The 26,624-nt window shown below is 47.5% G+C and overlaps 1 protein-coding gene across 1 annotated transcript in view; it reads left to right on the forward strand.

The window, feature by feature from the left end:
* The first annotated feature begins 5,541 nt into the window (after positions 1–5,541).
* Positions 5,542–26,624, forward strand: part of LOC116979220 (angiomotin-like) — a 75,375-nt gene continuing 54,292 nt past the window's right edge. The window contains exon 1 of the mRNA XM_033030793.1: positions 5,542–6,232. The gene's annotated coding sequence lies outside the window, so the exon portion shown is untranslated. The remainder of the gene's footprint in view (positions 6,233–26,624) is intronic.

Raw genomic sequence — 26,624 nt, forward strand, 5'->3', positions numbered from 1 at the left:
CTGGGTTTATGCCCATGAGAAATCTAAAATAATTGTTTCCACTTTTACTGCTTGGAGGTGAATATCCCAAACAGTTTCGGGGGGGGGGGCAGTGAGATTCTGTCCCATTCACCTCGACCCCATTGCTGATATTTGACTGGGTCTATGGAACTGATGCACTACAATGCTGAGAACAATATCCTGCCCCTTTTTTCTATCTATAGTTCTTGAGTTTGACTTGATGTATGTGTGTCGAGTGCACTTGGTCTGTTTGGATAGTTTTTTTCGGTGAAACCAAACTGTATATTAAAGACATAACAATAAACTATAAACCTAAACCTTCTGTGAAAGCCAATTATTGCTTTTTCAAAGTGTTTTTTGCAGCTTGATAATAGATTAGAAAATAGGTGCAGGGGGAGGCCATTCGGCCCTTCGAGCCAGCACCGCCATTCATTGTGATCATCGCTGATCGTCCCCAATCAATAACCCGTGCCTGCCTTCTCCCCATATCTCTTGACTCCATTAGCCCCTAGACCTCTATCTAACTCTCTTAAATCCATTTGGCCTCCACTGCCCTCTGACAGGGAATGCCACAAATTTACAACTCACTGGGTGACAACGTTTTTTTCTCACCTCAGTCTTAAATGGCTTCCCCTTTATTCTAAGACTGTGGAATTGGTTCTGGACTCGCCCAACAATGGGAATATTTTTCCTGCATCTAGCTGGTCCAGTCCTTTTATAATTTTATATGTTTCTATAAGATCCCCCTGAAGATAAGATTGTGGCATTTTCTCTATTGCTAATATCAAGCTAACTTTCTTTAGGCTTTAGAGATACAGCGCGGAAGCAGGCCATTTGGCCCACTGAGTCCACGCCGACTGGCAATCAGCCTGTACACTATTTTACACACTAGGGACAATTGACAGAAGCCAATGAACCTGCAAACTTGCACGCCTTCGGAGCACCCGGAGAAAACCCAAGTTGATGCAGGGAGAACGTACGAACTCCGTACAGGCAACACACATGGTTAGGATTGAACCCGGGCCTCTGGTGCTATGAGGCAGCAATTCTATCTCTGTGCCTCCGTACCACCCTTCTGTATGCATCCTGTGTCTATCCTATTTTTAAACCGTGGATTGCATTTAGCACCTTTTTCACTGTAACGCGGTATATGTGACAATAATAAACTCGAACCTAAACCTGGACAAATTTCTTCCCTGGCAGAGGTTGAGACCTAACACTTAGAGACAATTCACGAGTTTAAATGCAGCTGATTGTGAACAAGTAATTATATCTGTATTGCCACTGTAGCTAATCGACCTCGGCAAGGCCAGCAGCACAATCAGGGACGAGTCGCACCCTGGCCACTCCCTCTTCTCCCCTCTCCCATCAGGCAAAAGATGCAGAATTGTGAAAACGCACACCTCCAGTTCAGGGACAGTTTCTTCCCAGCTGTTATAAGGCAACTGAATCATCCTACCACAACCAGAGAGCAGTCCTGAACTACTATCTACCTCATTGGTGACCCTCAGACTATCCTTGATCGGACTTTGCTGGCTTTACCTTGCACTAAACGTTATTCCCTTATCAACAATTGTTCATCCCAGTTTGGCAAAAAAATAAATCAGGGAAGGTAGTGCATCCGTGGATAACAAGGGAAATCAGGGATAGTATCAAAACAAAAGATGAAGCGTACAAATTAGCCAGAAAAAGCAGCCTACCAGAGGACTGGGAGAAATTCAGAGACCAGCAGAGGTGGACAAAGGGCTTAATTAGGAAAGGGAAAATAGATTATGAAAGAAAACTGGCAGGGAACATAAAAACTGACTGCAAAAGCTTTTATAGATATGTGAAGAGAAAAAGATTAGTTAAAACAAATGTGGGTCCCTTGCAGTCAGAAACGGGTGAATTGATCATGGGGAACAAGGACATGGCAGACCAATTGAATAACTACTTTGGTTCTGTCTTCACTAAGGAAGACATAAATAATCTGCCGGAAATAGCAGGGGACCGGGGGTCAAATGAGATGGAGGAACTGAGTGAAATCCAGGTTAGCCGGGAAGTGGTGTTAGGTAAATTGAATGGATTAAAGGCCGATAAATCCCCAGGGCCAGATAGGCTGCATCCCAGAGTACTTAAGGAAGTAGCCCCAGAAATAGTGGATGCATTAGTGATAATTTTTCAAAAACCCTTTAGATTCTGGAGTAGTTCCTGAGGGTTGGAGGGTAGCTAATGTAACACCACTTTTTAAAAAGGGAGGGAGAGAGAAAACGGGGAATTACAGACCAGTTAGTCTAACATCGGTAGTGGGGAAACTGCTAAAATCAGTTATTAAAGATGGGATAGCAGCACATTTGGAAAGTGGTGAAATCATTGGACAAAGTCAGCATGGATTTATGAAGGGTAAATCATGTCTGACGAATCTTATAGAATTTTTCGAGGATGTAACTAGTAGAGTGGATAAGGGAGAACCAGTGGATGTGTTATATCTGGACTTTCAGAAGGCTTTCGACAAGGTCCCACATAAGAGATTAGTATACAAACTTAAAGCACACGGTATTGGGGGTTCAGTATTGATGTGGATAGAGAACTAGCTGGCAGACAGGAAGCAAAGAGTAGGAGTAAACGGGTCCTTTTCACAATGGCAGGCAGTGACTAGTGGGGTACCGCAAGGTTCAGTTCTGGGACCCGAGCTATTTACGATATATATTAATGATTTGGACGAGGGAATTGAATGCAACATCTCCAAGTTTGCGGATGACACGAAGCTGGGGGGCAGTGTTAGCTGTGAGGAGGATGCTAGGAGGCTGCAAGGTGACTTGGATAGGCTGGGTGAGTGGGCAAATGCATGGCAGATGCAGTATAATGTGGATAAATGTGAGGCTATCCACTTTGGTGGCAAAAACAGGAAAGTAGATTATTATCTGAATGGTGGCCGATTAGGAAAGGGGGAGATGCAACGAGACCTGGGTGTCATGGTACACCAGTCATTAAAAGTAGGCATGCAGGTGCAGCAGGCAGTGAAGAAGGCGAATGGTATGTTAGCATTCATAGCAAAAGGATTTGAGTATAGGAGCAGGGAGGTTCTACTGCAGTTGTACAGGGTCTTGGTGAGACCACACCTGGAGTATTGCGTACAGTTTTGGTCTCCTAATCTGAGGAAAGACATTCTTGCCATAGAGGGAGTACAGAGAAGGTTCACCAGACTGATTCCTGGGATGTCAGGACTTTCATATGAAGAAAGACTGGATAGACTCGGTTTGTACTCGCTAGAATTTAGAAGATTGAGGGGGGATCTTATAGAAACGTACAAAATTCTTAAGGGGTTGGACAGGCTAGATGCAGGAAGATTGTTCCCGATGTTGGGGAAGTCCAGAACAAGGGGTCACAGTTTAAGGATAAAGGGGAAATCTTTTAGGACCGAGATGAGGAAAACTTTTTTCACACAGAGAGTGGTGAATCTCTGGAATTCTCTCCCGCAGAAGGTAGTTGAGGCCAGTTCATTGGCTATATTTAAGAGGGAGTTAGATGTGGCCCTTGTGGCTAAAGGAATCAGGGGGTATGGAGAGAAGGCTGGTACAGGATACTGAGTTGGATGATCAGCCATGATCATATTGAATGGCGGTGCAGGCTCGAAGGGCCGAATGGCCTACTCCTGCACCTATTTTCTATGTTTCTATGTTTCTATGTATCTATACACTGTAAATGGCTCGATTGTAATCATGTATTGTCTTTCCGCTGACTGGATAGCACACAACAAAAGTTTTTCACTGTACCTCGTTACATGTGACAATAAACTAAACTGATCAGAGAATCACTTCATTCTGAACCAGTTGTCATAGAGTCATAGAAACGGGCCCTTCGGCCCAACTTGCCCACACCGGCCAACATGTCGCATCTACATGAGTCCCGCCTGCCAGCATTTGGTTTATATCCCTCCGAACTATCCATGTAGCTGCCTAACTGTTTCTTAAACATTGGGATAGTCAATGTTTGTGTATAAGATAAGCTGTTATTACTGGGAGTGAATTCTGTGAAATCCTGGGCTTTTTGACCTTTCAAAGGCATGTACAGTGGGGTGGTGGAAATACAGAGAAACCTTCATAAGTAATCACCTGTCTCTGAGGAATTGAAAGTCACGTGAGTCAGAGTAGGAGCTGTAAAACTGGAAGGCTACACATTACATCAAGTTTCCTTCTGCAGATGATTTGAGTTTATTTCCGTTTATTGTCACGTGTACCGAGGCACAGTGAAAAGCTTTTGTTGCGTGCTGACCAGCCAGCGGAAAGACGATACACGATCGCAGGAGTCAAGAATGTTTTATTGTCATATGTCCCAAACAGAACAATGAAATTCTTACTTGCAGCTGCACAACAGAATGTGTAAACATAGTATTCTGTAAACAATATAATAAACCAGGCTAAGTGGACCCGTTGGGTCCCGGTCACACGGGAGGCCTGGTCTCCCAACGCAGCCCATTCCCCAACGCAATATTCCACCACTCACCCATTCCCCAACGCAATATTCCACCACTCACCCATTCCCCCAACGCAACCCGTTCCCCCAATGCAACGCAATATACCACCACTCACCCATAGCCCCTAACTGCGCAGGCGTGACTGACGGGTTCCCGTTGTGACGCCCCTGATCCCCCCTCCTCCCCTCACCCCCCTCCCCCACTCCGCCTCTTGCCCTTCTGCTGTAATTTCTACATGGTGAAACCAAAATGTATAAAAATACCCTTTAATAAAATCTGACAATGTTCACTTTAACCACATATGATTTAAAAAAAAATACAAATCTCAAATTGTGGAGTACAGAGGCAAATAAATAAATGATGGGTCTTTGTCACAAACATTACGGAGGGCACTCCGTATATATATATGTATGTATGTATGTATATATATACTAGACCAAGTGGGACCCGTTGGGTCCCGTCCCCTCAACGTGCAGTTGCGGGGGCCTGCTTATATATATGTATATGTGTGTGTGTGTGTGTATATGTGGTCATTGTGCCAAAAGACTTTTTGGCCAACCTGCAAAGCCACCTTCAATGAACTCTATATCTGCATCTATTTAATTGTGAATTCTGGTAAATTTGCCATTTACCTCTCTGTAGCTCTGCCTGAGAGGAAGAAGAAAGGGGGGGCGGGGAGATGAGAATTTTTTTTTTTAATTTGATGTTATTGAAGATTGAAAAGTCGGAATTTTGAACTGAAAGGAGTGGTTTTCTGTTTAGGAGTGAATGGGTTAATGCAAGTTCGCAGTCTAGTAAAATAAGTGATTGCAAAAGCAAGTATAAAGGATTTCATGGTTCCGTTTCGGGGATGCAGACAATAAAACACCCTTGGAATTAGCAAGCGGCTAGGTTCACCTTTCAGTAAATGGATACCACAAGTGGCGCCCTCGCCCTGCACCAGGGATAATGTGACATTCTGTGGACAGTGCAATCTTTGTTGCCTCTCTGAAGGATTGACTTGCACTTGGCGAATCAGGCAGGGAACGTTTTGCTTTGGTAACAAATGGGAGTTTGGCTGTGGACGGGACTTCCTTTAGCAAACCCACTCCTGTAGTTAGTGGCCAGAACTCTTTTTTCCCTTCCTTCCACCCCCCTCTTCTCCCCTCTCCCCTCTCTTCTCCTCTCTCCCCACCCACTCGCCCCTGCAGTTCAAATGCAACTTTTTCTTTGTGCCTGTGAAGTTAGTGCGATCTCTCTCTCTCTCTTTCTCTCTGTGTGTCCAAAGGGGGAGGGAAGTTTGTTTCCTGCATTCCTGTCATTCTCACAGAATGAGCCATAGCAGACTAATTATTACCAGCGGCTTGACTCCAGGAGGGAGGGAGTAGATGGGAGGGAGAGCAGAGAGAGAAGAAAGGAGAGGAGAAAGAGAAAGAGAGGGAGAGAGAGAGAAAGAAAGAAAGAGAGAGAGAGGGGAAGGAAAGAAAGAAAAGATGACCATTTAGCATTACTGGAGATTGTTGAGAAGTTGAGGTTTTAACTGTGGAAGGGTTGGTTTGGGGGTTAAGTCGCTCTGGGCAAGAGGGAAGGAGAGGAAGGAGGGAGGGAGAGAGAGGGAGGAGAGAGAAAGAAAGAGAGAGGGAGGGAAAGGGAGAGAGAGAGAGAGAGTTGGGGAGTTTACATTGTAGCCAGGGATAGTTTCAGAGTAGCAGCTTCGCCAGGATGTGCCTCGACGTGGCAGAAGTGACCAGCGAGTGCCCGGCCGCCGCTCGGCAGCGCTGAGTAACTCCAGGGGAGGTAAGTGCTGGGACCAAACTATCCCCCTGCTGTCCCTCCCACACCCCTCTTCCTCCCCCCTCTTGCCCACTCTACTCTCTCCCCCTCTCCAGTATTCCCCAAGCCGCTTTCCTTCCAGAGTTTTCACTGTTGCCCACATAATCATTGCAATTTCTGCCTGAAGGTTTTACCCCATAGAGTCTGACAGTGTGGACAAAGGCCCTTCAGCCCACACTTACCAACCTGTCCTGTCGCTTTGTTATGACTGTATGGCATCCTTGTAATAGCAAGACATCCTTGGCTATTAAATTATGATTATTATGTCCCAGCTACACTAGTCCCACCTGCCTGCATTTGGACCATATCCCTCCAAACCTGTCCTATCCATGCACCTGTCCAACAGTTTCTTAAACGTTGGGATAGTCCCTGCCTCAACTACCTCCTCCGACAGCTCACTCCATACAACCACTTACTTTTGAGGACTGCCTGCAAACATTTGTGGAAGACACACAAAGAGAGGCAAAATGAACATGCACACAGTTCAGGCAGACAATAGACAATAGGTGCAGGAGTGGGCCATTCGGCCCTTCGAGACAGCACCGCCTTTCAATGTGATCATGGTTTTTCATCCACAACCCTTTTCCAACTGTGCGCATGTTGGCATGTAGAGCATGGAACAGCACGACACAACAACAGGCCCTTCGGCCCACCACGTCTGTCCGTGCAGACCATGATTCCAAAGACTCCTGCACCACAATTAGGACAGATTGTTGGCGAGCTGGAGATACAAGGAACTGCAGATGCTGGTTTACCAACAAAATAAAAGAGACAAAATGCTGGAGTAACTCAGCAGTTCAGGCAGCATCTCTGGAGAACATGGATAAATGCTTCCACATAAAGGCTGCCTGCTTTACTGAGTTACTCCAGCACTCTGCGTCCTTTTAGACACATACAAACCTATTGGCAGGAGTAGGCCATTCGGCCCTTCGAGCCAGCACCGCCATTCAATATGATCACGGCTGATCATCCCCAATCAGTACCCCGATCCTGTTTTTCATGCATTAACTAGCATCACCCTGGCAGGGGGAAAAGGTTCATAGTTTATTGCCACGTGTATCGAGGTACAGTGAAAAGCCATTGTTACGTGCTAACCAGCCAGCGGAAAGATAATGCATGATTACAATCGAGCCATTCACAGTGGACAGATACATAATAAGGGATGTGTGATAAAGAACTGCAGAGGCTGGTAAAATCGAAGGTAGACACAAAATGCTGGAGGAACGCAGCGGGTGAGGCAGCATCTCTGGAGAGAAGGAATGGGCGACGTTTTGGGTCTACACAAGGCCCTGACCCTCTGAGATAGTCCAGCATTTTGTGTCTACCTGCATGATAAGGGGATAATGTTTAGTTTAGTGCAAGGTTAAGCCAGTAAAGACTGGTCAAAGAGTCCAACAGTCGTTCAGGAAAAGGGTCTCGACCCGAAACGTCACCCATTCCTTCACTGCAGAGATGCTGCCTGTTCCGCTGAGTTACTCCAGCACTTTGTGTCTATCTTCGGTTTAAACCAGCATCTGCAGTTCCTTCTTACACAGTAGTTCAGGACTGCTGTCTGGTTCTGACTGACTACTTGATCTTTACCTCTCAAAACTTTATATATTTCTATAAGGTCTCTGAACCTCCAGCGTTCCAGAGCAAACAATCCATAGATGCCTCTATTGTCCTTGTACCAGAATTGAGAAACAAAAGAAAAATGTACTGAACATTATCCAAGGTGATTTGTAAGATGTGCAGAAAAGAACTGCAGATGCTGGTTTAAATCGAAGGTAGACACAAAATGCTGGAGTAACTCAGCGGGACGGGTAGCTGAGTTACCCTCTCTGGAGAGAAGCTATATATGACCACCCAAAACGTCACCCATTCCTTCTCTCCAGAGATGCTGCCAGTCCCGCTGAGTTACTCCAGCATTTTGCATCTACCTGTGACTTGTAAGATGCTGTTTTATGAAGTGTTGTCGACACCAGAGTGTGAGAGGAAGTGCATGTTTTGCGCACAATGTCTGTGAAAGGAATTTTGCCTCCTCTGAGAATTCCCAGTCTCAAAAGAACTTGACATTAATAAAGTGGGTATAGCACTTGCATTGTTAAATAATTAGAGCATGCGGAAGTAGATGTCAGGATGGCCGAGTGGTCTGAGGAGCCAGACCCTAAGTTCTGCAGTGAAGCGAGTGTTCTGGTCTCCAATCAGAGGTGTTTTTCTCACAGAGAGTGGTGAGTCTGTGGAATTCTCTGCCTCAGAGGGATGTGGAGGCAGGTTCTCTGGATACTTTCAAGAGAGAGCTAGATAGGGCTCTTAAATATAGCGGAGTCAGGGGATATGGGGAGAAGGCAGGAACGGGGTACTGATTGTGGATGGTCAGCCATGATCATATTGAATGGCGGTGCTGGCTCGAAGGGCCGAATGGCCTACTCCTGCACCTATTGTCTATTGTGTGAGTTTGAATCCCACGTCTGACATACACTTCGGACGGCACGGTGACGCAGCGGGTAGAACTGCTGCCTTACAGCGCCAGGGAGCCGGGTACGATCCTGACCACAGGCGCTGTCTGTACGGAGTTTGTACGTTCTCCCCGTGACCTGTGTGGGTTTTCTCCGGGTGCTCCGGTTTCCTCCCACACTCCAAAGACGTGCGGGTTTGTAGGTTAATTGGCTTTGTGTGCATATAAATGTAAAATTGTCCCCAGCGCGTGTCGGGTAGTGTTAATGTGCGGGGATCGCTGGTCGGCACGGACTCGGTGGGCCGAAGGGACTGTTTCCACGCTGTAACCCTAAACAAAAACCAAACGAAAAAAATATAGACCAACGCACTCGGAAGGTCGTGTTGTGAGTTCAGTGTCATCCTAATGTTCAAATAACTTTGAGGAGGAGAGGAGTGTTTTGAGTTGGTGTTCTCGATCCACTGAACAAGATGTGCTCTCATCACTGGTATTCAAATTATTTTCGTTTACAAGGACTTGCGGGGTTTTTGTGTGTGTGTGTGTGTGTGTGTGGCGTTTCGTTTGGATGGGGGAAGGGCTGGCTCGTCAGGGAAGCAGAAAAGTCCAGGGAAAGATAGGATCTTTGTATGAGAACATTTAGTGGGTCCCACCTGCTTCTGAGTTTCCGAAATTGTCTTACATCCTGCACAGTATTGGCTTTGTCACTGGCTAGATGCCCATGAGAAATTAAGTTACAATAACAAAGAGCTTCAGATTGTGTTCTACGTAAAGGAAGTGAAGTTTAAGTATACTGTACTGCAGAACCTGAGGTAGGTTTCATCCCTTGAACTTGCTTCTGGTGGCTAATATTTTTTTTTGGGGGTGGGGGGGGGAGAATTCTGGGGAATGTTAATGGTGTTGTACTTTAGGAGGTCGAATGTAAGGGGAAGAGATAGGGTTGATGGCCTTGTTGCAAGCTCGATGCTAGCATTTATTTCAAGAGGGCTTGTATAGACAAACAGGGATTTAATGCTGAGGTTCTGGTCAGGCCGCATTTGGAGCACTGTGAGCAAATTTGGGCCCCATATCTGAGGAAGGATGTGCTGGCTCTGGAGAGGGTCCAGAGGAGGTTTACAAGAACGATCCCAGGAATGAGTCGGTGAACCTATGATGAGCGTTTGTCGGCACAGGCCCTGTGAAACGAGAGATCTAGACGGTGTTAGAGAACAAGGTAACGATGATAAAGGAAACGGGCCATTGTGAGCTGTTTGCTAGGTGAGAACGAGAAGCTGGTGCGACTTGGGTGGGGGCTGAGCGGTGTACACGGGACGACAGATGGCACAATGGGCTAAGTGTTCGGCTGGCAACCGGAAGGTAGCCGGTTCGAATCCCTGCTTGGAGTGCATACTGTCGTTGTGTCCTTGGGCAAGACACTTCACCCACCTTTGCCTGTGTGTGAATGTGTGTGAGTGATTGGTGGTGGTCGGAGGGGCCGTAGGCGCAGATTGGCAGCCACGCTTCCGTCAGTCTGCCCCAGGGCAGCTGTGGCTACAGAAGTAGCTCACCACCACCGAGTGTGACTGAGGAGTGAATGAATAATGCGATGTAAAGCGCCTTGAGTATTAGAAAGGCGCTATATAAATCCCATCCATTATTATTATTATTGTTCTATGTTTATTGTTCTTGGCTGACACTCTAACACCGTTCTCAGTGAATGGTTTACTGATGGTGGTGTCTACTTTGTTACGAGACAAGGTTTGAAAAGCATTTGGAAAGGTACATGGATAGATCATGTCATAAGTGATAGGAGCAGAATTAGGCCATTCGGCCCATCAAGTCTACTCTGCTGGTACACAAAAATGCTGGAGAAACTCAGCGGGTGCAGCAGCATCTATGGAGCGAAGGAAATAGGCAACGTTTCGGGCCGAAACCCTTCTTCAGACTTCTACTCTGCTATTCAATCATGGCTGATCTATTTCTCCCTCCTAACCCCATTCTCCTGCCTTCTCCCCATAACCCCTGACACCCGCACTAATCAAGAATCTATCCATCTCTGCCTTAAAAATGTCTACTGACTTGACCTCCACAGCCTTTTGTGGCAAAGAATTCCACAGATTCACCACTTTCTGACAAAATAAACTCCTCCTCATCTCCATCCTAAAAGAACATCCTTTTAATTCTGAGGTTATGACCTCTGGTCCCAGACTCTCCCACTAGTGGAAACATCCTCTCCACATCCATTCTATGCAAGTAGGAATATATTTTAGAGGGATATATGGGCCAAACACAGGCAGGTGGGACTAGTGTAGACAATAGACAATAGGTGCAGGAGTAGGCCATTCGGCCCATTGAGCCATTCACTGTGATCATGGCTGATCATCCACAATCAGTACCCCGTTCCTGCTTTCTCATCATATCCCCTAACTCCGCTATCTAACTCGCTCTTGAAAGCATCCAGAGAATTGGCCACCACTGCCTTCTGAGGCAGAGAATTCCACAGATGCGGCATGTTGGTCGGCGTGGGCAAGTTGGGTCAAAGGTGCTGGTTTTCATGACACTGATTATAAACTGAGGTAATACCTTGGATCGATGTGTCAAATCCCAAGGAATTAATTCTAAAAGAAATGTCGTGGTCTTTAACTTTGCAGGAAGATTGTTCCCGATGTTGGGGAAGTCCAGAACAAGGGGTCACAGTTTAAGGAAAAGAGGGAAGTCTTTTATGACCGAGATGAGGAAAACATTTTTTACACAGAGAGTGGTGAATCTGTGGAATTCTCTGCCACAGAAGGTAGTTGAGGCCAGTTCATTGGCTATATTTAAGAGGGAGTTAGATGTGGCCCTTGTGGCTAAAGGGATCAGGAGATATGGAGAGAAGGCAGGTACAGGATACTGAGTTGGATGATCAGCCATGATCATATTGAATGGTGGTGCAGGCTCGAATGGCCTACTCCTGCACCTATTTTCTATGTTTCTATGTTTTGAATAGTAAGCAACAGAAGAGACTGTTGTTGGTTATGATGTTGAAGATAGTAGGCATCGCAAAACATGACAGCACTACAGAAATACAACATTGGCTTTGAAAGATGCTGTATAATACATCTTTATTTGTATGTGGCCCAACCACCACCCTGTAGCTGCAGAGTGGATGCGGAGATGATGTTTCCACTAGTGGGGGAGAGTCCAGGACCAGAGGTCATAGGGTTCAGAATAAAAAGGCGTTCTTTGAGGAAGGAGATGAGGAGGAATTTCTTTGGTCAGAGGGCGGTGAATCTGTGGAATTCATTGCCACTGAAGCCTGCGGAGGTTAAGTCAATGGATATTTTTGAGGCAGAGATGGATAGATTCTTGATTTGTACTGGTGTCGGAGGAGAAAACTTGAAGTGTTAAAGGGCCGTAAGAGGATGGCACGGTGGCGCAGCGGTAGACTTGCTGCCTTACAGCGCCAGAGACCCGTGTTTGATCCTGACTACCGGCGCTGTCTCTACGGAGTTTGTACGTTCTCCCCGTGACCGCGTGGGTTTTCTCTTCGAGATTTTCCTGTTTTCTCCCGCACTCCAAAGACGTACAGGGTTGTAGGCTAATTGGCTTGGTGTATGTGTGAATTGTCCCAAGTGTGTGTAGGACAGTGTTAGTGTGCAGGGATCGCTGGTCTGCACGGATTCGATGGGCCGAAGGGCCTGTTTCTGCGTAAGAAGAATAGCGACTTTAAACAAAATGGGGTGTGAGCGGTTTTGGAGGGAGGTAGCTGACACTGTGGGTAAATAGTGTGGCATGTTCAAACTGAAGATTAGTGGGCATTGACTGTTGGATCGTGTGGGAGCTGCTGGCTCACGTTACCAGAGACCCTGGTTCGATTCTCACCTCGGCTGCTGTGTGGAGTTTTTCCGTTCTTTCTCTGACTGCCAGGGTTTCTTGTGGGTACTTTCTCTGGCTTCCCCCAAATATGTGCAGGTTGCTTGGTTACCTTGCCACTCCAAATTGTTCCATGTGTGTAGGTGAGTGGCGGACACCTGGGGGGTCGATGGAGAGGGAGTTGATGAGAACATGTGGAGACTATAAAATGGCATTAACATAGGATCAGTGTAAAATGGGTGGTTGCTAGTTGGCACCCTGGGCTGAAGAGTTTAATACCATGCTGGAATTCATAGAAACATAGCAACATAGAAAATAGGTGCAGGAGTAGGCCATTCGGCCCTTCGAGCCTGCACCGCCATTCAATATGATCATGGCTGATCATCCAACTCAGTATCCCATACCTGCCTTCTCTCCATACCCCCTGATCCCTTTAGCCACAAGGGCCACATCTAACTCCCTCTTAAATATGGCCAATGAACTGGCCTCAACTACCTTCTGTGGCAGAGAATTCCACAGATTCACCACTCTCTGTGTAAAAAATGATTTTCTCATCTCGGTCCTAAAAGACTTCCCTCTTATCCTTAAACTGTGACCCCTTGTTCTGGACTTCCACAACATCGGGAATAATCTTCCTGCATCTAGCCTGTCCAACCCCTTAAGAATTTTGTACGTTTCTATAAGATCCCCCCCCTCAATCTTCTAAATTCTAGCGTGTACAAGCCGAGTCTATCCAGTCTTTCTTCATATGAAAGTCCTGCCATCTCAGGAATTCCATCTTTATACGATCCCATTGCCCAGAGTAGGTGAATCGAAAACCAGCGGTCATAGGTTTAAGGTGAGGGAGGGAGGTGGGGGAGGGAGGTGGGGGGGGGGGGGGGGGGGGGAAGATTTAATAGGAACCTGAGGGCACCTTTTTCACACAAAAGGTGGCGGGTGTATGGAACAAGCTGCCGGAGGAGGTCGTTGAGGCTGGGACTATCGCAAAGTGTAAGAAACATTTCGACGGGTACAGGGATAAGACAGGTTTGGAGGGATATGGGCCAAACGCGGGCAGGTGGGACTAGTGGGAGATGTAATGTCGCTGGGACGTGTTGGTCGGTGTGGGCAAGTTGGGCTGAAGGGCCTGTTTCCATGCTGTAAGGTTGTATGACTCGGTAGCTGCAGCACAATTGGACATGTCCAATAGAATCGGGAATGTTTGTTGTAAGTTTTATTGATGGACGGAATAATGAAGATGAATTGGAAGGCAAATTGGGGAAGTCCCTGGAACTCCGTCAAATCTGCTGGAAACCGTCCCAGCCTGATGGTGCACCTGGCCGCGTACTTAACAGCTGCGCGCAACAACTGGCAGCAGTGTTTGCGGTTATGTCGTTTAGTTTAGAGATATAGTGCGAAAACAGGCCCTTCGGCCCACTGAGTCTGCGCCGACCATCGATCACCCGTATACTATCGCTATCCTACACACACACACACACACACACACACACACACACACACACACACACACACACACACACACACACACACACACACACACACACACACACATACACACACACACGCGCACACACACACACACACACACTAGGGCCAATTTTACATTTGCACCAAGCCAATTAATCTTCAAACCTGTACGTCTTTGGAGTGTGGAAGGAAACCAGAGATCCCGGGGAAAACCCACGCAGGTCACGGGGAGAACGTAAAACTCTGTACAGAGAGTGCCCACAGTCGGGATCGAACCCGGGTCTCTGGCGCTGTGAGGCAGCAACTCTACCGCTGTGCCCCTGCGGGTGTTTGAGTTACCGAACCAGGCCATGATGCCACCAGTCAGTATACTCTCTACCGTACAAGCGTAGACATTCAGTAGAGTATTCGGCAACGTACCAAATCCTGTCTGAAGAGGCGTCTCGACCCGAAACGTCACCCATTCCATCTCTCCAGAGATGCTGCCTGAGTTACTCCAGCTTTTTGTGTCTATCTTCACCAAATCTCAATCTTCTGCAGATGGAGAGGCGTTGGTGAGCTTCCTTTGTGTATTTGCATCAATGAGCTGCATCTAGCACGGATCTTCAGAGATAAGCAGGCCCAGGAAGGTGAGGCTTTTGCCTCTCTCCATCACCATCCCATGCCGTTCATGAATCCTTAGCTTTCCCCTCCTGAAGTCAAAAGTCAGACAATAGACAATAGGTGCAGGAGTAGGCCATTTGGCCCTTCGAGCCAGCACCGCCATTCAATCCCCAATCAGTACCCCGTTCCTGCCTTCTCCCCATATCCCCTGACTCCGCTATTTTTAAGAGCCCTATCTAGCTCTCTCTTGAAAGCATCCAGAGAACCTGCCTCCACTGCCCTCTGAGGCAGAGAATTCCACAGATTCACCACAATCTGTGAGAAAAAGTGTTTCCTCGTCTCCGTTACTCCTTATTCTTAAACTGTGGCCCCTGGTTCTGGACTCCCCCAACATCGGGAACATGTTTCCTGCCTCTAGTGTGTCCAAGCCCTTAACAATCTTATATGTTTCAATGAGATGAGAGCCAGCTTTGGAGGAAGGAACTGCAGATGTTGGTTTAAACCGAAGATAGACACAAAATGCTGGAGTAACTCAGCGGGGCAGGCACCACCATCTCTGGAGAGAAGGAATGGGTGACTTTTCAGACGTAATAAAAGTCAGCTCCCTGGTCTCGCTAACGTTGAGAGCAAGTTTCCTGTTCTCGCACCATTTATCAGATCATCAGTGATAGGAACAGAATGAGGCCATTCGGCCCATCAAGTCTACTCCGCCATTCAATCGTGGCTGATCTATCTCTTCCTCTTAACCCCATTCTCCTGCCTTCTCCCCATAACCTCTGACACCCGTACTGATCAAGAATCTATTTGTCTCTCCTTTACATATATCCACTGACTTGGCCTCCACAGCCGTCTGTGGCAAAGAATTCCACAGATTCACCACCCTCTGACCAAAGAACGTCCTTGAATTCTATTCTATCAGTTCATCATGTATAGTGGCGCATCCAGCCATGGTGGTGTCCTCAGCAAAGAGTTGAGAAGGGCGAGGGGGGGGACCTCATTGAAACATATTTGGCTTGTTATAGAGTGGATGTGGGGAAGATGTTTTCACTAGTGGGAGAGTCTAGGACTAGAGGTCGCAGCCTCAGAATTAAAGGACGTTTTTTTAGGAAGGAGATGAGGAGGAATTTCTTTAGTCAGAGGGTGGTGAGAGTTCACCAAGGCCTCTACTGAGGAGATTGAGGAGTACTGGACGTCTACAGGTGCACAGTAGAGAGGCATAAAGAGGGAGACTGCATGGAGCGGTGTACTTTGCCTGAACGATGCATAACCGCAGTGCGTTGGTGAATTAAGGGACAGAAGTTTAGGGGTAACATGAGGGGGAACTTCTTTACTCAGAGAGTGGTAGCGGTGTGGAATGAGCTTTCAGTGGAAGTGGTGGCGGCAGGTTCGTTGGTATCATTTAAAAATAAATTGGATAGACATATGGATGAGAAGGGAATGGAGGGTTATGGTATGAGTGCAGGCAGGTGGGACTAAGGGAAAAAAGTTGTTCGGCACGGACTTGTAGGTCCGAGATGGCCTGTTTCCGTGCTGTAATTGTTATATGGTTTGTTATATGGTTGTTGTTTGTGGTGATGATACTTTATTGTCACGTGTGCCTTGGGTGTAGTGAAATTCCTTGTTTTGCATAAAATAGATAAAATGTGCAAAGAGTCGCCACGTATACTTTTCACCCAGAGAGTTGTGAATTTGTGGAATTCTCTGCCACAGAAGGCAATAGACAATAGGTACAGGAGTAGGCCATTCGGCCCATCGAGTCAGCACCGCCATTCAATGTGATCATGGCTGATCATCCACAATCAGTACCCCGTTCCTGCCTTCTCACCATATCCCCTGACTCCACTATTTTTAAGAGCCCTATCTAGCTCTCTCTTGAAAACATCCAGAGAACCTGCCTCCACCTCCAAGGCAGTTGGAGGCCAATTCACTGGATGAATTTAAAAGAGAGTTAAGGGCCTGTCCCATTTTCACGACCTAATTCACGACCTTTTTACTCGTGGACATTTTACATCAGGCTAGAAAAACACCCCGACCTACTTGATGCCACGAGTGCCTACGACTAGCATCACGACCTACCTACGACCTCGTGACGACCATGCTGCGAGTACGAGTGAAGGGCAAACTCGGCAGCGGTCGTGAATTAGGTCGTGAAAGTGGGACAGGCCCTTTAAAGGTCTAGGGCCTAGCGGAATCAGGGGATATGGGGAGAAGGCAGGAACGGGTTACTGATTGTGGATGATCAGCCGTGATCACAATGAATAGCAGTGCCGGCTCGAAGGGCCAACTGGCCTCCACCTGCACCTATTGTCTATTTCAATGCCGACATAGTTACAAAAGTGTCGATCCTAGTCCTGATGATCGCTCTTTGTCCCCTCTGCCCCCCCCCCCACACACACACGGTGGGTCCCACACACACCCGGCGACGTGTCCGTGACTGACCACATGTGGGCCCGTCCTCGACCGACCGACCATTGGGACTCTGGTTATTAGTAGAGTTATTTGTTGCTCTCTACCTCAACAACGATCCACGGTGGACTCTGTCGTGGTTGCATCAAGTACTTGGGTTTTGCATTATTGTAGTCTGGTTACCTATCATTACTTCCTAACTTAGACTTAGTTCCTCCCACACTGTTGAGTGCATTGAGCAGCAAGCTTTCGCCATTCTGTTCGGTCATGTGCGACATCTTCCACCCTCGACAGGCTTGCGTCCCGGGCTTCCAAATCTTCCGGAATGTTCTCCTCCGTGGTCGGCCTCTTTTCCTTCTTCCGTCAGATTGCCGTGGCACTGCTATCTTAGGTGCACGTTCTGGTGACATTCTGAGTACATGTCCTGCAGATTTCATCCTGAGTACCTCTATGTCTTGAAGAAAGACTGGATGGACTCGGCTTGTACTCGTTAGAATTTAGAAGATTGAGGGAGGATCTTATAGGAACTTACAAAATTCTTAAGAGGTTGGACAGACTAGATGCAGGAAGATTGTTCCCGATGTTGGGGAAGTCCAGAACAAGGGGTCACAGTTTAAGGATAAGGGGGAAATCTTTTAGGACCGAGATGAGAAAAACATTTTTCACACAGAGAGTGGTGAATCTGTGGAATTCTCTGCCACAGAAGGTAGTTGAGGCCAGTTCATTGGCTATATTTAAGAGGGAGTTAGATGTGGCCCTTGTGGCTAAAGGGATCGGGGGGTGTGGAGAGAAGGCAAGCTATATTTGATACTGAGTTGGATGATCAGCCATGATCATATTGAATGGCGCGAATGGCCGAATGACCTACTCCTGCACCTATTTTCTATGTTTCTATGTCCTGGCTTAGAGGCTTAGTTGTAGTTCCCCGGTAGATCTCGTCGTTTGTGATGTGGTCTCTGTAGCTAGTCTTCAGGAACTTCTTCAGGCAGCGTTGTTGGGATGCATCCAATGACCTATCATTACTGATTATTAATTTATTGAATGAATGATGATTGCGGATTTATTTATCTGTTTTGTTTTGGCTTTCACGGGTCAGTGAAGTCGCAGCAAGTAAGAATCTCTTTCGCCCGTTCCCTGTGCATAGAAACAATCAAACATTCCTGACTCTTGTTTCTTGCCTCTTATGTATTTCACACATAATCAGAATCATAATGAGATGCGCCCCAAATGGGCAGCACGGTGGCACAGCGGTAGACTTGCTGCCTCACAGCGCCAGAGACTCGGGTTAGATCCTGCCAGGGGGCGCTGTCTGTACGGAGTTTGTACGTTCTCTCCGTGACCTGCGTGGGTTTTTCTCCGGGCGTTCCGGTTTCCACCCACACTGCGGGTTTGTGGGTTAATTAGCTTTGATGAAAGACTGTAAACCGCCCCTCGAGTGTGTGTAGGGTGGTGTTAATGTGCGGGGATCGCTGGTCGGCGTGGACTCGGTGGGCCGAAGGGCCTGTTTTCCGCGCTGTAACTCTAAAGTAAACCAAAGTCCGGATCGGCAGCTTCTTCCTCGGGATATCCCAGTGGGGTTTGGTGTCGACAAACTGCACCAGCGTTGCGTGGGTGAGCGAGGCGGCCAATCTACACATCGCCACGTACAGAATTAGTGAATCAATGTTTAATTTGTCTGCGTCCTGGTGGAGTTTGGTTAAGGAGACATGTTGGCTTCGGGCTTGGAAAAAATACTGCTTCCTCTTTCACTAGTGCCTCGAATTCTAATCTTCAAATGGTTCATCCAGTGCACAATACCTAAAACAAAGACATCTTTGGCCTAAAGCTGAGACACCTTCACAGTATTCTAGTGTTGCACTGTAGAAATTGGATTAAAACACTAATTGGTGGTTGATTAGTACGGGTGTCAGGGGTTATAGGGAGAAGGCAGGAGAATGGGGTTGAGAGGGAGAGATAGATGACTGAATGGCGGAGTAGCTTTGATGGGCCGAATGGCCTAATTCTGCTCCTATCACTTATGAACTTGTGGGCCAACTCAGTGGGTCAGGCAGCATCTGTGGAGAGCACAGACAAGCGATGTTTCTGCTTGCGACCCTTCTTCAGACTTGAGCTGTTAAGTTATTGTAGGAACAAGGAACTGCAGATGCTGGAAAATACACAAAGTGCTGGAGTAACTCAGCGGGTCAGGCGATGTTTCAAGTTGGATGGAACTTGAGGATTCCCCGGGGAGAAGTTGGTGCCATGCATGCCCCTGTTTCAAAATGGCTGTTCGAAAATAATTTTAAAGCCTTACTTTAGACATGACTTCGGAGGTACAGCACGGATACAGGCCCTTCGTCACACAGTGTCCGCGCTGACCAGCGATCAGGAGATACGGGGAGAAAGCAGGGACGGAGCACTGATTTTGGATGATCCGCTGTGATCATATTGAATGGCGGTGCTGGCTACCCCTGTGCCTATTTTCTATGTTTCTAACTAGTGTGAACAGGTGATCGATGATGGGCAGAAGGGCCTGCTTCCATGCTCTCCCTAAACTAAAACTATACTAAAAAATCACATTCTCCACATGCAAGTTAATGCTGTGAATGATTAAAAAAAATAAAAAGCTGTTGAACCGTTACAAATTAAAGCATCACGCACTCGCAACAGAATGGTTGATCTGTGCTTGGATTATAAGCAGGAGTCGTCAACTTTGTCCTGCTTGAGATTTGTACATAAATTCTCATTCCCGTGACTATTTCAAGGCTTCTGGCACTCTTGGCTTGGGTTTTTCTCCAAGCGTTTTGGCCAGTCCTTCCCGAAGATTGAGTTCCTTCTTTTCAACGTCTCGGTTTAGTGGGTTCTGAAGCCGATCTTTCCCACACTGGCCCCTTTGTCTGTTGTTGAGACTAGCCGCACAATGCTTCTCCTCCTCGCACTGGCTCTGCCGCTCTGAGTTATGTTATCTCTCCGGATTGCATTATTATCATCATCGGCTCTGCTCTTTTAAGGAGTTTCTGGCCCCTTCCCTCGGGAAATATTTCTCCTCTGTTTCCCCGTTGCTGTGTTTGACATTCCATTCTCTCAGTCTGGGCAAGGCTGTTAATGGACTCTGGCAGTCTTGTAAAAAAAGTCCTCAGTTAATGAGGTGTTGCAGTCAAACTGTGGCAAAGAACTCTGTGTAAGTGTGTTAAATACAGGGAGGGAGGGAGAGGATGTCAGAGGAAATAACCACCACCCTTTTCCCATCTGATAGTTGGCATTTTAATCAGAAATGTGATCGGCAAAGATCGATAACAGAAATAGTGGGGTAAAAAAGTCCCTAACCTGAAACATCACCTGTCCATGTTCTTCAGAGGCGCTGCCTGACCTGTTCATAAGTGATAGGAGCAGAATTAGGCCATTCAGCCCATCAAGTCTACTCCGCCATTCAATCGTGGCTGATCTATCTTTCCCTCCTAACCCCATTCTCCTGCCTTCTCCCAATAACCCTTGACACCCGTACTAATACATCTCTGGAATTCTCTGCCACAGAAGGTAGTTGAGGCCAGTTCATTGGCTATATTTAAGAGGGAGTTAGATGTGGCCTTTGTGGCTAAAGGTATCAGGGGGTATGGAGAGAAGGCAGGTACAGGATACTGAGTTGGATGATCAGCCATGATCATATTGAATGGCGGTGCAGGCTCGAAGGGCCGAATGGCCAACTCCTGCACCTATTTTCTATGTTTCTATGTAATCAAGAACCAGCCAATCTCCGCCTTAAAAATATCCATTGACTTGGTCTCCACAACCTTCTGTGGCAGTGAATTCCACAGATTCACCACCCTCTGACTAAAGAAATTCCTCCTCATCTTCCTAATGGAACGCCCTTTAAATCTGAGGCTGTGGGCTCTTGGCTGAGACTCTCCCACAAGTGGGAACATCCTCTCCACAGCCACTCTATCCAGACCTGCTGAGTTACTTCAGCCCTTTAGGTCTATCTTTGGTTCCAAACACAAGTTCAATAGGTAGAGCAAAGACAAAATACCAGAGTGTGGAATATAGTTTCTCGGCGTTGTAGCGTTATAGTTACAGAATAAAAATGTCCACAGCCTGCAGTGAGATAGGTTGGAGTATCAGCTTGTGGAAGGACCGTTCAGAAGTCTAATAACGGACATGAAGGTGGTTTCCCGACTCGGGCAGCATCTCTGGAGAGAAGGAATCAGTGACGTTTCAGGTCAAGACCCTTAGAAACATAGAAAATAGGTGCAGGAGTAGGCCATTCGGCCCTTCGAGCCTGTACCGCCATTCAGTATGATCATGGCTGATCATCCAACTCAGTATCCTGTACCTGCCTTCTCTCCATACCCCTGATCCTTTTAGCCACAAGGGCCACATCTAACTCCCTCTTAAATATAGCCAATGAACTGGCCTCAACTACCTTCTGTGGCAGAGAGTTCCAGAGATTCTTCTTCAGACCTTCCTATAGCTGGGTGATGGGAGTGCAATCACAACAGGAACATCTATCTGACGATCGGATAAATTGCCGGTTTGTGCTTTTCCACAAAAAAGGACAAATTCCATCCTCCCATTTCCTGTCCGTCGCCCATTCCTTCTCTCCAGAGATGTTGCCTGTCCCGCTGAGTTACTCCAGCATTTTGTGAAATGTCACCTATCCATGTTCTCCAGAGATGTTGCCTGTCCCGCTGAGTTACTCCAGCATTTTGTGAAACATCACCTATCCATGTTCTCCAGAGATGTTGCCTGTCCCTCTGAGTTACTCCAGCACTCTGTGAAACATCACCTATCCATGTTCTCCAGAGATGCTGCCTGTCCCACTGAGTTACTCCAGCACTCTGTGAAACATCACCTATCCATGTTCTCCAGAGATGTTGCCTGTCCCACTGAGTTACTCCAGCACTCTGTGAAACGTCACCTATCCATGTTCTCCAGAGATGCTGCCTGTCCCGTTGAGTTACACCAGCTTTTTGCGCCTGTCCCCTGTCTCATTAAATTGAGTCTCAAATCACCATCAAAGTGTTAAGTGGAGCTGCAGGTGCTTACAGGTATGACTGCGTTTAGGATTCATTCAGAATTAAACCACTTAAGTACATATACCATTGCAGTTCGGGGTCAAATGTATGCAGAAGAGTTCCTCATCTGCTCTTAAAACCTTGGAATTCCCGCGTTTATTGCTCGTATTGTTTTTGTTTGAAGTTAGAGAGAATTTATGGAGGCAGCTGTATCATGTTCAACCATGCATCAGAGAACGCAAGATCGTGCTGAGTTAAATACAGAAGTACTGGAGTGGTACAACATCTTAGTTTAAGTTTAGTTTAGAGATACAGTGCGGATACAGGCCCTTCGGCCCACCAAGTCCGTGCCGACCAGTGATCCCCGCACATCAACACTATCCTACACACTAGGGACAATTTTATATTTATACTAAGCCAATTAACCTACAAACCTGCACGTCTTTGGAGTGTGGGAGGAAACCGGAGATCTCGGAGAAAACCCACGCAAGTCACGGGGAGAACGTGCAAACTCTGTACCGACAAGCAACCCTAGTCAGGATTGAACCCGGGTCTCTGGCGCTGTGAGGCAGTAGCTCTACCGCTGCGCCAACGTGCCGCGTCTGGAAAGACAGAGTATTGGGTTGGTTGGGGCCCTTCTTCGGACTCGTGGACAGGTGATGTTTCAGGTCGGGACCCTTCCATGGATGGGTGACGTTTTGGGTCGGGACCCTTCTTCAGACCAGACCCAAAACGTCGCCTGTCCATTCCCTCAACAGATGCTGCCTGACCCAGCGTTTTGTGTCTTGCTCAAGATTCCAGTATCCGCCGTTCCTTGTGTCTCTGTCTTGCTTGCCATTAGTTATTTCAGAAGATGCAGCTTGAGAACAATACAATACAATACAATTCAATACAATTCAATTTATTGTCATTTGGACCCCTTGAGGTCCAAACGAAATGACGTTTCTGCAGCCATACATTACAAACAAATAGACCCAAGACACAACATAATTTACATAAACATCCATACATTGCTGTGATGGAAGGCCAAAAAAACTTTTCTCTCCACTGCACTCCCCCCCCCCCCCCCCCTCGATGTCAGAGTCAAAGTCAAAGCCCCCGGCGGGCGATGGCGAATTGTCCCGTGGCCATTAAAGCCACGCCGGGTGATGCAGGGTCGCACACCGGGTCTTGGTGTTAGAGCCCCCGGCGCGCGCTCGCAGCCCGCGGCCATTCCAAGCCGCGCGGGGCGATGATGTAAGGCCCCGCTCCAGGAGCTCTTCAGCCCCGCAACTCGGGCGGGAGAAGTCGCCGTTGCGGGAGCCCGGAAAAGCGGTCTCCCTCCAGGGACCCGCGGGCTCCCGGTGTCACTGTCCGCCAAACCCGCAGTTGCAGCCACCGAATCTCCGGGGGTCGGGTCGCAGCAGCGTTCACCACAGCTCCACCCGCTCTGGACTCAGCCAGCTCCGCGACGGTGAGGTGAGTAGTCGGCACCACAGCCCCCGGTCTTCCTGTTGGAGGCCGCTCCTCGTTGCAGCCCCAACGACAACGGAGACCCGACAAAGAAAAGGTCGGGTCTCCCGTGCAGGGAGAGATTTAAAAGTTACCCCCTACCCCCCACACCACCCCCACACACATACCCCAACAAAAAATATAGTTTATTGGTTTATAATCATAGCTGGACTTCACCATTGTACAGATGCCCAGTGCTGGGAACACAGTTCTGGAATGTCCATTCCAGCCCGAAACATTGAACCTCACTGGCGTCCAATATCAAATGCTCTCAATGTTTCTGCTGTGATAGCCTCATAATGTAAATAAGTGACGTTCCTTTCCTCCTCAAACTTTACCTTGTGCACTGTGTATTCAAAATGGGAATTGTGAATTGTTGGTTTACAACTGAACTTAAAAAAAACAAACTTTGTGTGGCACAGTGGTGGAGTTGCTGCCTCACAGTGCCAGAGACCCGGGTTCGATCCCGACTCCGGGTGCTGTATGTACAGAGTTTGTACGTTTTCCCCGTGACCGCGTGGGTTTTCTCAGGGAGCTCTGGTTTCCTCCCACACTCCAAAGACGTGCAGGTTTGTTGGTTAATTGGCTTCGGTAAAATTGTAAATTGTCCCGAGCGTGTGTCGGATTATGTTAGTGTACGGGGATCGCTGGTCGGCGCGGACTCAGTGGGCTGAAGAGCCTGTTTCCACGCAGTATCTCTAAACTAAGAGCTTTTTTTTATACCGTTCACACTGGTTCTATGTTAATCCCGCTTTCCCAACCACTCCCGACACACCAATTTACGGAGGGCCAATTAACCTACAAACCTGCACCTCTTTGGGATGTGGGCGGAAACCGAAGCACCTGGAGAAAACCCACCCGGTCACAGGGAGAACGTGCAAACTCCACACAGACGGCACCCAAGGTCGGGATCGAACTCGGGCCTCCGGCGCTGTGAACGGTAATTTAACTTAATCTCAGGCAGTCAATGCATGCAGTGAATCAACAATCTCATCGATCCTTTATAGCATTTGGACAGCCACTTCTCTCCAGAGATGCTGCCTCACCCGCTGAGTTGCACCAGCATTTTATGTCTCCCTCTAAAGACCTACAGGTTTGTAGACTCTCAGCGGGTGAGGCAGCATCTGTGGAGCAAAGGAATAAGTGACGTTTAAGGTCGAGACCCTTCTTCAGTCTCGACCCGAAACGTCACCTATTCCTTCGCTCCATAGATGCTGCCTCACCCGCTGAGTTTCTCCAGCATTTATGTCTACCTTCGATTTTTCCAGCATCTGCAGTTCCTTCTTAAACAGGTCTGTAGACTAATTGGCTTGGTAAAAATTGTAAATTGTCCCCAGTGTGTGTACGAAAGGCCCTGTTTCTGCGCTGTATCTCTAAACTAAACGAAACTTAATGTTGGAGTAACTCAGCGGGTCAGGCAGCATCACTGGAGAAAAGGAATAGGCGATGTTTTGTGTTGGGACCCTTCTTCAGACCCAAAACATCACCCATCACCTATCCGTTTTCTCCAGAGACGCTGCCTGACCCGCTGAGTTACTCCAGCATTTTTGTGCCTATCTCTGGTCTAAGCCAGCATCTGTAGTTCTTTGTCTCCACATTTCAAAGGCTTTCTCCTTTGACTTTGAAAGGCGACATGACTTACTAGTCATGGTTTCCCGGAAGGAGAAACAAGAATGTTGTTTCCTGGCCAAAAAAATAACTTGTCCAGGGTGGAACCGACTACAGGAAGTGTTAAGAATGACGGAGAAAAACTCAGGAAACGTATCTTCCCGTGACTTTGTGGAAAGCTACTTTAAAAAAAAAAAAAAAAAATCTTCAGTAAAAAGTTATGAATGAAATGAATTGTTCGTGTGTTAAAAACCTTGCATTGGTCTGATGCGTTGTTTAGGGTTACATTTTAAAAAAAAAATCATAAATAAACTTTTATTCGTACAAAAAAGTGTACACAAAACAAAAACCGTGCTAAAACGCCTCATGCTTTGGGCAGCACAGCGGTAGAGTTGCTTACTCACAGCGCCTGAGACCCGGGTTCGATCCTGACCACGGGTGCTAACGTCTGTACGGAGCTTGTACGTTTTCCCCGTGAACTGCGTGGGTTTTCCCCGGGTGCTCTGGTTTCCTCCCGCACTCCAAAGACGTGCGTAGGTGCGTTTGTAGGTTAATTGGCATCTGTAGATTGTCCCAAGTGTGTGGGATTAGAACTAATGTACGGGGTGATCGCTGGTCGGCCCGGACAGGGTGGGCCGAAGGGCCTGTTTCCACGTAGCATCTCTTAAAGTGTTTTAAAGTGGAAAGCATTCGTTCAATATTGCTGGCGTCACACTCAGTCTTTATACCAAACACCTTAGCCACACCCTGGAGTGACATCCCTTCCCTTGTTTGAAGGGACTGGGCCCCCACAATGTCAATAGACAATAGACAATAGGTGCAGGAGTAGGCCATCGGCCCTTCTAGCAAGCACCGCCATTCAATGTGATCATGGCTGATCATCCCCAATCAGTACCCGGTTCCAGCCTTCTCCCCTGACTCCGCTATCTTTAAGAGCCCTATCTAGCAGCGGAAGGACCCAAGTCCTTCCCCTCAGAGCCTTGGCGTTGGCTGCACGGAGATTCGGTCAGTTGCGTGCTCTTTCTGCACAGTCAGTGATCTTTACCAGAGAGGAGACTGCGTTCGTCTCCACCCATTTCCTAACTTTTGAAAGAGTCCAGTTGTTGGAAACGTACTTAATTTGCACACAATGTGGTTTAAATTCCCCGTCCTCTCCTACCCCCATCCTCCCCTACCAGCCCCTCCCGTTCACATTCCCCACATCCCGCTCCCAAGAAAGACCTTCTATTCCCAGTTCTGTCACAGGAAGAGATTACCGGGCGGGCAGGAAAAGATTAAAGGATATACACAGAGCCTCCTTTGGAAAATGGAACAATATTCCCACTCATTCCTGGATCCTCTGTTCCTTTACTGTCCGTGTGGAAGAAGTAGCCCTTGGGATGGTTTAGTTTAGTTTTGTTGAGAGACCCAGTGCGGCAACAGGCCCTTCGGCCTCTCTGTGTCCGTGCCGACCAGCCATCCCCGCACACTAACATCATCCTACACACACACACACACACACTGGGGACAATTTGCAATGATA

This window comes from Amblyraja radiata, chromosome 12 (assembly GCF_010909765.2).
Source record: "Amblyraja radiata isolate CabotCenter1 chromosome 12, sAmbRad1.1.pri, whole genome shotgun sequence".
NCBI lineage: Eukaryota > Metazoa > Chordata > Chondrichthyes > Rajiformes > Rajidae > Amblyraja > Amblyraja radiata.